At 36.1% G+C, this 12,103-nt stretch overlaps 1 pseudogene; it reads right to left on the reverse strand.

Moving 5' to 3' along the window:
- Positions 1 to 10,081: 10,081 nt before the first annotated feature.
- On the reverse strand, positions 10,082 to 11,869 carry LOC108478555 (alpha-amylase-like; annotated as a pseudogene).
- Between the last annotated feature and the right edge of the window lie 234 nt (positions 11,870 to 12,103).

A 12,103-nucleotide genomic window follows, 5' to 3' on the forward strand; every position in this document is an offset into this window, starting at 1 on the left:
GATCGACTGCTCTGACCTCCGCGCGTTACAACTTGAATATCTTTCTGTACAGGGCTTTAATACTGGTGCCGTTTGTTTCTAATGAAACTAGACTCAAAATGGAATCTGTACATATAAGGCATGACTCCTAATTCTTTCTGGATAATTTATGGTAAATTTTCAAAGTCGCGACAGGGGACCCAGAAATCGTTCTGGCCCTGTCTCACGAGAACTTTAATATCTCCCAGTATACTGCTCATATGGTCGTTTCGTTTCGTCCATATAAAAATAGATTCATCAAGGATCAGTTCCATAATTTACTCACTATTTAATTCTACTTCTACTATTTTTAGTGATTTTTCAATCTCATCTCACTGCTGCTGTCCGCAACAGTTACTGCAGTAGACTATGCCAATTTCATGAATTTTTCCTTGGCCTTAATCATCCATCATACATGACACAAATTATGGCCACCTTAACAAAATTTGAGTTTCTAAGACTCGTGGCTATAGGTTCTAGCATCCCACTCGACGACCACATAGGCCATTTTCACATGGCTTAAAATTTACAACCCACAATTCGACAAAATATAATAGCCTATACATGCCAAATGTTCTTCAACAACAAAAACAATACCACAAGATTTCAGCCGGTGTGATGACTTCAACGACGGTTCCGAGCACGCAACAATACGAGTCCAAGAGACCTAAAATGGGTGACAAGAAAACACCGAGTGAGTTTACAACTCAGTAAGTCATAAGCATTCTTCAATCCATCGATAAAGTTACTACTACATGTACAACAAATGAGGCTAGGTACTCGTCCATATCGAATCTATACCATAATACCTCGGACCTTTCGGTCCAATCTCGTACCAATTCATACATCCACATTTCATATTCTACACAACAAGATAATCAAGCATTTTACACATTAACTCATTTTCCAGCACAACCATACAATTTCAATCATCACATAGATTTAAGGCTTACCAAATTCAACCCCAAGCATGAACGTATTACCTATTCGTCATGAGCTCAAGGTGCTTACCGATCCGCTGTCCATACTCACTCGATGGAGACACACCCTCCATATAATTGTTCGATTGGAGATATTTATATATATATATAGTGCGCACACACAGTGCTTAATACTCGATTTCGCACACTTAGTGCCATGCGATTTAAGCCCACACACAGTGCCATGCCCTTCGAGCTCGCACACTTAGTGCCATATATTTCCAGCATGCACACTTAGTGCCATATATTTCCAGCACGCACACTTAGTGCCAATCTCGTCACCGTACACACGTATTGCCAAGACACTTAGTGCCGAAAGCAAACTTTCTACACATTTCACTATTTCTTTTACATTCAACAATTGTCATCACTCCATACACATACATTTTCATTTATATATATACATCATCCCATTAAACACAATTGCATAAATTTTACAATCATTTAAGCAATATCAAATACGTGCTTAATGACTTACCTCGTGTTGGGTAAAATAGTTCCAAGTCGGCTACTCGATGACCTTCGTCTTTCCCTTGCTTGATTCTCCTTCTTTAACTCCTTGAGCTTAATCAATAAATCACTAGTTTAACCATCTTGCTAAACATTCATAATTCAACTACACATGCATATGTATGCTTGTATATTCGGCAACCATTCTTACTAATCGCCCATTTGGTCGATTATACACCTAACCGAATATGCACCAAAAACTTGATTCAACATTACCTACATACTCACTTTAATGGCGAATATATATACATGTACAATGTCAACTAACATCTTTTAATCACCTAATTTCATCTCATGAACATTTAATCAAATTTTCCCAATCTAGCATATATTTTCACATCCATTTGTAACATCATGTACAAACACATATACACATATATCAAAACACAAATTTTACCTATCATGCAACAAGCATAAATCGCACTTATGAGCATGCCATGGCGAATACATCCCACACCATCCCCTTTCAATTTTTGGTCATGGTTAAACAAAGAAAACTCCATGTCTTACTCAAGAATGCTAAAAGAAATTTCAAGAGTAGTCAATCCATCATTACATGTATCATCAACAAGCTTCACATTTAGCATGCAATGGCTTTAACACAATATCAACCTTGGCCAAATACCATTTCCATGGCATAACAAGGATTTGAACCATGGGCTAACATGAACATCAAGTTAGCAACTAAAACATGCATGAATCTCATGACACAACCTCAAACATACCTTAATCTTGACACAAGTATGACCAAATCTCCTTCTAGTTCTCTTCTAAACCAAGCATGAAGCAAAAATCCTTCCTTTTTCCCTTAGTATTTTCAGCCAAGATTTTGAGAATGGATGAACAATTTTTTCCTTTCTTTTCCTCTACTCACGGCAACAAAGGGGGGCATCCATGCTCATTTTTTTTTCATTTCTTTATTTTTTCTACATAATCCACTAACTAAACATGTTGGAAACATGTTCCCTTGCCCATATTCTTGTCATGGCCGGCCACTCACCTTAGGAAGTGGGTTATTTGACATGCAAGGACAACTATTTTCCCACATGTATTAATAGGCCACCTTACAATTGCCTAGCACATTTCTAAATTTTCTCACATAAGTCCTATTTGATAAAAATTCACTTACTATTAACAAAATCCAAACACGAAATTTTCACACATGCATATATACATATAATGAGCATCAATTATGATGGTTAATTATTATTATGACTCGGTTTGGTGGTCCCGAAACCACTTTCCGACTAGGGTCGATTTAGGGATGTCACAACATATGTATACGAACCAATCAAAATCGAGTCTTAAACACACTTACCGAGGCTTGAACGAGGATCGGATTACACAGAAACATAAAACATATAGTTTATGACTCAAAACAAAAATTCTGCAAAATAAGGCAACATAGTCGTGTGCCCCAGCCGTGTGGAAGTTCCCAGGCTGTGTTAGGGTCTACACGCCCATGTGAAGGCCACACACGCCCTTGTGGAGAGGACACACGCCCTTGTAACTCACTGTCTAAAAATGCTAAAAATGAATAATAGAGGAAACACGACCGTGTGGAGATCTCATAGGCCCGTGTGCTACACATGCCCGTGTGGTCAGGCCGCGTGGCACCAAAATTCACCCAAAAACCCTGATTCTCAATTTCACACGGCTGTGTGAGCCACCCATGTGGGACACATGCCTGTGTGGCCACAACACTACATTGAAACAGCCTAAAATTCATGCTTTTGATGTCGAAATGATCCCCAACCATTGGTAACCTAGAATAATGCCAAAACATATAGAATTTCATGCATCAGAAAAAATATGATAATTCAAATAACCAATCTCATAAACACACTAGACATTATCGAATTTCACCATAATTCGATACTGAAGTTAAATCGTTTCAGAACACAAACCTTAGAACGCGATATCAAGCAACAAAGACCAATCGATTCACCCTCACCAATTGTTCGAAAACCTCAATTTCACACATAAACTTAAATTATAAGAGCTGCAATTAACAAATAATAGAAGCAGAAGCAATTCTATCGTAAACTCTTATGAACAAAACTTACCCACTTCACCTCTGATAAAACGAAACACACAAGGACGATTGGTCTTGACAGACAACACGTAACGTATATAAAACGAAAGAAATAAGAAAAAAAATGAAATTGGACTTTGGAAAGAACAAAAAATGAATAATAGAAGCTATCGTAAACTCTCATGAACAAATCATAGAAGCAGAAGCAATTCTATCGTAAACTCTCATGAACAAAACTTATCCACTTCACCTCTGATAAAACGAAACACACAAGGACGATTGATCTTGATAGACAACACGTAACGTATATAAAACGAAAGAAATAAGAAAAAAAATGAAATTGGACTTTGGAAAGAACAAAAAACGAACAATGGGGAAGAAAAAATAAAAAGTAAAAGCAAAAGAACGTAAAATTATTTTCTATTTAAAAGTTAACTTCCCCTTTTAAAACAAAAATAAAATAACATAAAAATAAATAATATAAAAAACGCTCATAGGGATTCGAATATGAGACCCAGAGATACACTAACACACAACTTACCACCAGACCAGTAGGCCCATTCCGACATTAAAACGCAAAATTGAATCCAAACATTCAACCCACTCACTGACCTTAACCACAAACCTTAAAACTTTTAACCCCAGATTCGGGGATGTTACACTCTTCTTCCCCAAAAAATACATGAAAACCCTAGGAAAGAGAAAACAAGCTTTCTTGGCTCAATTAGGTATGTTTTCTTGTCCCATTTTTAATGTTTTTTTATTTTCGAGATCGTAATAGCTTAATTTAGCTATCTCAGGGACTAATTTGTAAAGTTATTAAAGTACTAGGGTTTTTCCATGGATGAGTATGCTGAAATTTTGAAATTTATGGTAGAAAATGAAAGGTTGTTGATAAATAAACAACTTTTGTAAAATGAATTTTGATGAAATTATGATTTTAGGACTAAATTGTAAAGTTGTAAAATTCATGGAAAATTTTGAATTTTTATGAAACACGTGGGCTATAAATATTATATGAGAAATTCAGGGAGGCTTGGAATAAGGATTAAATTACATGAATTCTATTTTCCGAGCCTAGGGATGAAATAATCATTAATTAAAAGTTTAGGAGCAAAATGGTAATTTTGCCTAAGATGTGAATTGGACTGAATTGAGTATGAATTGTATTAAATTGATGTTAAATTTACTCTATAGATCTAGATAGACCAAATTCAGAGTTAGAGCAAGGAAAAGAGAAAATATCGAATTAGTAGATTTTACGTACACGAACATTTATTGAGGTAAGTTCGTGTAACTTAATTATGTCTATTAATATGTTTGAATTGAATGTTGTATTTGTGTGAATTACATAAATATTTAATGTATGAAATTAATTACATGCCCAATATTGTTCGATAATTGATAAGTCTCGTTTGAATAATGAAATTCAAAGGATACAATATTTTCCCGGATTGATTATAGTCCTGCAAATGTTGCGAACATTATACCTCAGATGAGCATCCTGGTAAAAGCCTTCTCGAGCATTCCTGTTACATGGTTCTTGCGAGCATCCTGATTGGTAGTGATCCTGCATGTGTTGCACACTATCGGATGGTAAGGTGATTATCTCTCATCATGTTATTTTTTATGAACATCGATTCTTGTTCCCTTTGCCAGTTGTGGACAATGTTCAGACTACTATGTGTGTTACCACGTATGTTCCTATCGTTCAGTCTTCTTCTTCTCAATTCACTACAGAGCCTAGCAGAACCACTATGCCTTTGCCTACAGTACCTATGTCTAATTAAAGTTGCGATCTTGTGCAGTCTGATTCAGTTGCCTCACCAGCTACATATAGTCCGCTATAGACCGTCTCAATTGATTCATCAGCTGAATCCAGATCTAGTCTAAGGGAGCAGCATCTATCTACTAAATTTGTTCAGTTACCCACTATGACCACCACTGTTCCTCCTATTTCTCCAAAGAATACTCGTGTTATGGTTACTCGGTCTAAGGTCAGAATTTTTAGACCCAAGGCTTTGTCAGTAGAAACTGTAGATTTTGAGCCAAGCTCTATTGAGGAAGCTCTTGCCCATAAGGAATGGAAATTAGTTGTTCAAGCTAAATTTGATGCCTTAATAGCTAACTCTACCTGGGAACTTGTTCTTCTACCTCCTGGTCGGAAAGTGATCAGGTGCAAATGGCTTTTCAAAATCAAGAAGAATTCTGATGGGAAGGTTGATTGACAAAAGGCATGGTTGGTAGCAAAGGGATGTTCATAGGTGCTTGGGTGTGACTTCAAAGAAACATTTAGCCCAGTGGTCAAACTTGCTACCATCTTGTAATAGCTCGTTTTTTAGTCAAATCAGAATAGTGATTTTGAAACCATAAATTTGAGTTTAAAAATTTGTTTTAATATTATTTTTGGTGTTGACAACATGTTATTTGATATGTGTGAAAATTTCGTGAGCTAAATTTATCATATAATTGTTCAATTTGATAAAAAGGACTAAATCGCGTAAAATGTAAAATGAATGTTCTATTAGTTAAATGTTTCAATTGGTTTTGAATTTAAATATGATGGCCTTAAATGGTAATTAGACCATTTTAAAAGTTAATGGACATTCATGGACATCCATTATATGATTATATATGTATATAACAGAAGTTATATTAGTAAATTGATTAATTAAGTTATAATTATAATAAAAAAAGCCAAATTCATTTCATTCATCTTTGTTAACAACCAAAAATAGAAAAGAGAATAAGGGTTTGAAGCTTTCATAATTTCGGCACACTCCTAACTTGATTAAGGTATGGTATTAGCTTAGTTTTTGATGATTTTTATGTTTTTGTAATCGTTGCTTAGTATTCTAGCTAGCCCGTACCTTAGATTTTGAAATTGTTAAAGATTTTAAGAGTTTCCATTGATGATTTTATGTGTTCTTTAATGTTTGAAGATGAAATATGAAAGCTTGATGATAGTTTTACATGTTTTGTGAAGTGATTTTTGACAAAAATGTCAAAAAGGGATTAAATTGTGAAATGTGAAAATTAAGGGGTTGAAATGTAAAATAAATGAAATTTATGGGCTGCCAAGGACTTATATGTAATTCAACTAAGCTATAGTTTAATGAAATTATGTAGATTTTGTGTATTTATGAAATAGGGACTAAATTGATTAAATGTGAAAGTTTAGGGGCTAATATGAAAACATGCCCAAATGTGTATTTTTGGACTAAATTAAAAGAATATGTAATTGAATAAGTCAATTTTAAATTCATATAGATCAAGAAAGAAAGAATTCGGATTTAGATTGGGGGAAAAGTAAGATTATCAGTAGTCGACCCGATACGCCAATTCCGAATATGAGGTAAGTTTGTATATTTGAACTTAAATGTTTACCTATCTATTAGATGGATGAAATTTAGATAAAAATTATTCTATTTGATAAATGTTGAAATATTAAATGAAATGTATGAATTAAGTAAGGCAAGTTGCTGAATAAGACCATAGCCGGGCTATGGCAATCGAATAATAAGACCATAAACGGGTTATGGCATGTGAATGAAAGACCACGGTAGGGCCTTGGCAATGTATATGTAAGACCATAGTTGGACTATGACATCGGAAAATCAATGAATTTGTATCGTAATCACTTATAAACCGGAGCGGTTTGATAAAAGTATTGATGAGAAATAGAAATGTATCGGTATAGGTATGTACGGAAAACTATTAAAGCATTGAGATAGATGAAGTTGAGAACTCATGAATGAGGATATGAATAAATTCTATGTTAGCTCATGAACTGATGCTTTATATGTTGATGGTATTATCTATTTTGAATTGCTATATAAAAGTTGTGATTATTTCATGTTCACATACGAACTTACTAAGCTTTATAACTTACTTTGTTTAATTTTTTATGTTTTATAGTTTTACGAAGCTAGCTCAAACCCAGGGATAGTCAGAGACATCATCACACTATCGATCATCTATTTGGTACTTTTGAAGTTATGTATATATGGTATATGGCATGTATAAGCTTGAGTCATTTTGGTATGTTTGATGAATATGTATTTTTTCCATTTGAGTTGGCATAAGATGATGAACTTGATGATGCTTATAAATGTACAAATAGTTTTACTTTTAATGTTTGGTAATAGACCTATAATGAATGAATGGGATTGAAGTAGTTATGTATGTTTGGATTGGTTTTTCTAAATGAATTATACTTGTGAATTATGCTTAGTAAAGAAAGTTAAATTGTTTGGTATTTGAATAGGAAAATGATATGGAATTGAGTATTGAATTTAGTTTAGATGGATATGGTATGATTATGTATTGGTTAATGACTTTTGGTTGCATAATTGTGTCTTAAAATGATACCTTATGAGCTTGTGTAAGTATGTGCAAAAAGGGTGGCAAATTGGCTTTGCAAATGGCCTATTTTTGTCCATTCGGGCAGAGACATGGGCGTGTGTCTCGGCCGTGTGTCACACATGGTTATGCTACACGGTCGTGTATCCCCTGGTGTTGAAGTTGAATTGAAGTCAGTATGCTCTACACGGTCTCACACACCGGCGTGTGACTGGCCATGTGGTATAAGTCAGTATACCCCCTAAAAGGCACATGGGCTGGACACACAGGTGTGTGGTTGGCTGTGTGACTCAAGTCAGTATACTCTCCAGTTTTCACACGTCTTGGCACACGGGCGTGTCCTCGGCAGTGTGATGCAAGTCAGTATGTGTGCCTTGTTTTCACATAGCCTAAGACACAAACGTGTCTACTAGCTGTGTGAGGCATTTGACCTATTCACACGGGTGTGTGCCTTCTGTTTATAAGAAAAATTTCTAAGTTTTCTAAAATTTTTGTATGCTATTGGCTTAGTCCCGAACCACTTCTAAATCATGTTAAAGGCCTCGTAGGTCTTTATAAGGGACAATGTGGTTGTATTGAATGATGTATGAGAATGAATGCTATATGTTGTGTATTGATCGGTAATACCTCGTAACCATATTCCGGTGACGAATACGGGTTGGGAATGTTACATATCCGAACCATTTTATCTATTGTCGTATCCAATGGTTGGCAACTTCCTCAAGTTGATGTAAACAATTCCTTTTTAAATAGAAACCTGATTGATGAAGCATTCATGCAGCAACCTCCAGGCTATGTTCAATATGGACAAAATGGTGAGTCGTTGGTGTGTTGTCTGACAAAGGCATTGTACGGCTTACGGCAAGCCCCTCGTGCCTAGTTTGAAAATTGAAACAGTTCCTTGTCTCTACTGGGTTTGTCTTATCTGAATTCGATGCTTTATTGTTTGTTAAAGTTTCAACCAAGTTCGTTGTCTATGTATTGGTCTATTTGGATGATATTATTATTACTGGAAGTTCGACTGACGAAATAAACTATTTTGTTCAGCAGCTACACAACGAATTTTCTCTAAAGGATATAGGTGATCTCTATTATTTTTTAAGGATTGAAGTCAGTAGATCATCTTCTTGCACTCTTCACTTGTGCCAGTGCAAATATATTTGGGACCTTCTTAATAGGAGTTCTCTGGCTAATGCAAAGAGTGTCCATATGCCAATGGTTAGTTCATCTACCTTGCCTAAAGATGAGGGTGACTGACTTGCTGACCCTACTGAATACCGAAGTCTTTCTGGTGCTCTTCAATATGTGGTTTTAACTAGGCCGGACATTGCTTATGTTGTAAATTGTGTGTTTCAGTTCATGCATGCCCATATTACGGCTCATATGATAGCATAAACGGTATCTTGCGGTATTTACATGGCACTCTTACTCATAGGCTGATTTTTTGACAATCTGATAGACTTTCTTTGGTCAGTTATGCTGATGCCAACTGGGGACTTGATTTTGATGATCATCGCTCTACTATGGGCTATTGTGTCTACTTTGGTCATACACCTGTTTCGTGGTGTTATAAGAACAACAAGTTGTTTCTCGGTCCACGGCAGAGGTTGAATATCGAAGTTTAGCTGTAGCCACCAGTGATATTGCTAGGTTAGTTTCTCTGTTGACTAAGTTAAGAATTAGTTATATTGATCCTCTGCTGTTTGGTGTGATAATTCCAATGCAATAGCTGTTGCAGCTAATTCGGTCTTACACTCCAAGTTTAAACATGTCGAACTTGATTTATTTTTTGTTCGTGAAAAGGTGGCTAGTGGATCCTTGGTTGTTAGCGAAGTGCCTGCCTGTGACCAGGTTACAGATATTCTTACTAAACCACTGTCTGTATCTACTTTTACTCGCTTTCGACATCTACTTCGGGTCGTACCACTTGAGGAAGCTGGTATCATTCTGTTAAAAGTTGTTACTCGGTTATCATTCTGTTGCCTAAGTCTGGTATGTAGTAGTTAGGAGCAGTTACTCTTATTCATGTATATAAACATCAGCTGTACATTGATTCAAAGCAAGAAAATAATACTAAGCAATTTCTCAGTAAGAATTCATTTCTCTAAATATTTCTCTATTCAGTTGAAATAGTGTAGTACCTAATAATTTGAAGCAATAAAGGAAAAAGCGGTGATGATTCAAACATTATTAGATTTTCCTTTATATAGAAAACCAGAATTTTGGTTAAAGATACAACAATGACTAGTGTTTGGAACATAATCCAAATGTCACTTTTTTGTTTAAATTATCATTTCAATTTGTCACTTCTTCTCCCATACAGCATAGTTATTCCCTGAGGTAGCAAGCTGGTAGTTGGGAGGAACAAAGTTTTCCAGATCCATCTTTGGCCCAATCTTCATTATGATTTTATCATCAATAGATGCCATATAAAGTTCAGATTCTGAAGCTAGAATAGTAACTGTGCTTGTGCTTTGAATCCCATTCCTATTCCTTATTTCCACCAGTTTGCTGATCTCATCCTTCAACCCCAAGTCGAAGAAATGATCATAAAACTGCAGAGCAAGAAATCAAGTTTTCATTTCATTAAGAAAGTGATGATAAGAATAAGAAGAAAATGCAGAGTAAAACGTACTATGGAGGGGATGCTAGGATGGGTTAGAATATAAGCATATCCTTGCATTATCTTATCAGATGGGAATGGCCATATGTTTTGTGTAGATCCAGTGTCATGATTATCTATAAAAGTCACAGCATTTTGAGGTAAAAGTCCAATCATTCCTGGAGGTTTCCCATTGGAGTCCTTTAATCGCCATAACTTCCCTTGCACTGCATCATTTAGAACCCCTTTGGTAGTGAAATCGAAGGCTGTCACTGTGCCTCCGGCGGCTTCGACCCAATCTTTTAGCGCAGCACGATGTAATTCTTCTTGTCCATCAATAAAGTCTTCCCATTTCTCCCCCACAGCAAAGTCGGGTGAAGTTCGGTCCATATAGATTTTGGTTATGGTTGGGGCATACCCTCTTACGAAATCGAAACGCCATCCATCGAATCCGATTTCAGTCTTTAACCAATTCAACCAATCTGATAATTCGTTTTATACCCTTGGGTTGAGATGATGAATGTCTGGGGCAGGATCATAGGGTAGTCCGGTGTCGGGATTCCCAATACCGTCAGAATAGGCAGTATCATCCTTGCAAATGAAGGATGGTCCCCAATCTAGACGATCATCCAAAGTTCCACCCTCGAAGAGGCAATATATACCCCTGTTATCCTGCCTCTCGGCTGTTCTATGATTTATGATGACGTCAGCTACACATTTGACTCCCTTTTGATGGAAAGCATCAATTAATGACTTCAATTCAGCCCGAGATCCATACTTTGATGCATCAAGATCATATAGCCTTCCTGGCAAGTATCCTGAACATATAAATTCATTCATGGTATCATTCACATTAGTTAACCTATACATATGTGATGAATGAAGAAATTCAATCGGAGGGTACCCTGGGGAGCAGCTGACTGGGAGGGTGGTGGGAGCCAAACATGAGTAACACCGGCGTTAGCAATATCGGAAACAGAACTCTGGAGAAAGTTATACCATCCACCAGCCTTGTTGGATGATTCCCAGTTGAAACCCTGAAAGAAAAAAACAGAAAAGCATCCAAATTCAAAGACCCAAAACATTCAATCATAAGTGCAGAAGATAAAAATAGACATTACCTGGAACAATAAGGTGGGGGTTGCGAAAGGGGAGAAGACAAAGATGAAGATAAATACGAAGCAAAGTGAAGTAAGCATTTTTGCCTCTAATTTTGTTTTGTTTTGCTTCTTTGGGAGTAGAGCAGCGAGCTAAGGGATTTAAACTGTCTCTTCAATTTCGTCAACTTAGTGGAGTTGGAAAAGAATTGAACTACGTGTGAAGGGGAGAAGATGACGATCAATTTCTGAATTTTCACTCTGTTTTCTTGCGTAATGACCGGTTAGTGGACTTGGAAAAAACTAAAAGGTTAATGAATTTTTAAAAATAACATCCACCAGCTGTGAGTAAAATTGATTCGATTCAGAAAAATCGAAAAAAATTTAAATTTTGAGTTAAACGAATTAAGTTGTTCGAGTTATTCGAATTAACTCGATTTTTTTTCAAATTTCGAGTTCGAATCGAGTTGAGTATTCGAATTCGAATAACTCGAATAAT

This window comes from Gossypium arboreum, chromosome 1, assembly GCF_025698485.1.
Source record: "Gossypium arboreum isolate Shixiya-1 chromosome 1, ASM2569848v2, whole genome shotgun sequence".
Classification (NCBI taxonomy): Eukaryota; Viridiplantae; Streptophyta; class Magnoliopsida; order Malvales; family Malvaceae; genus Gossypium; species Gossypium arboreum.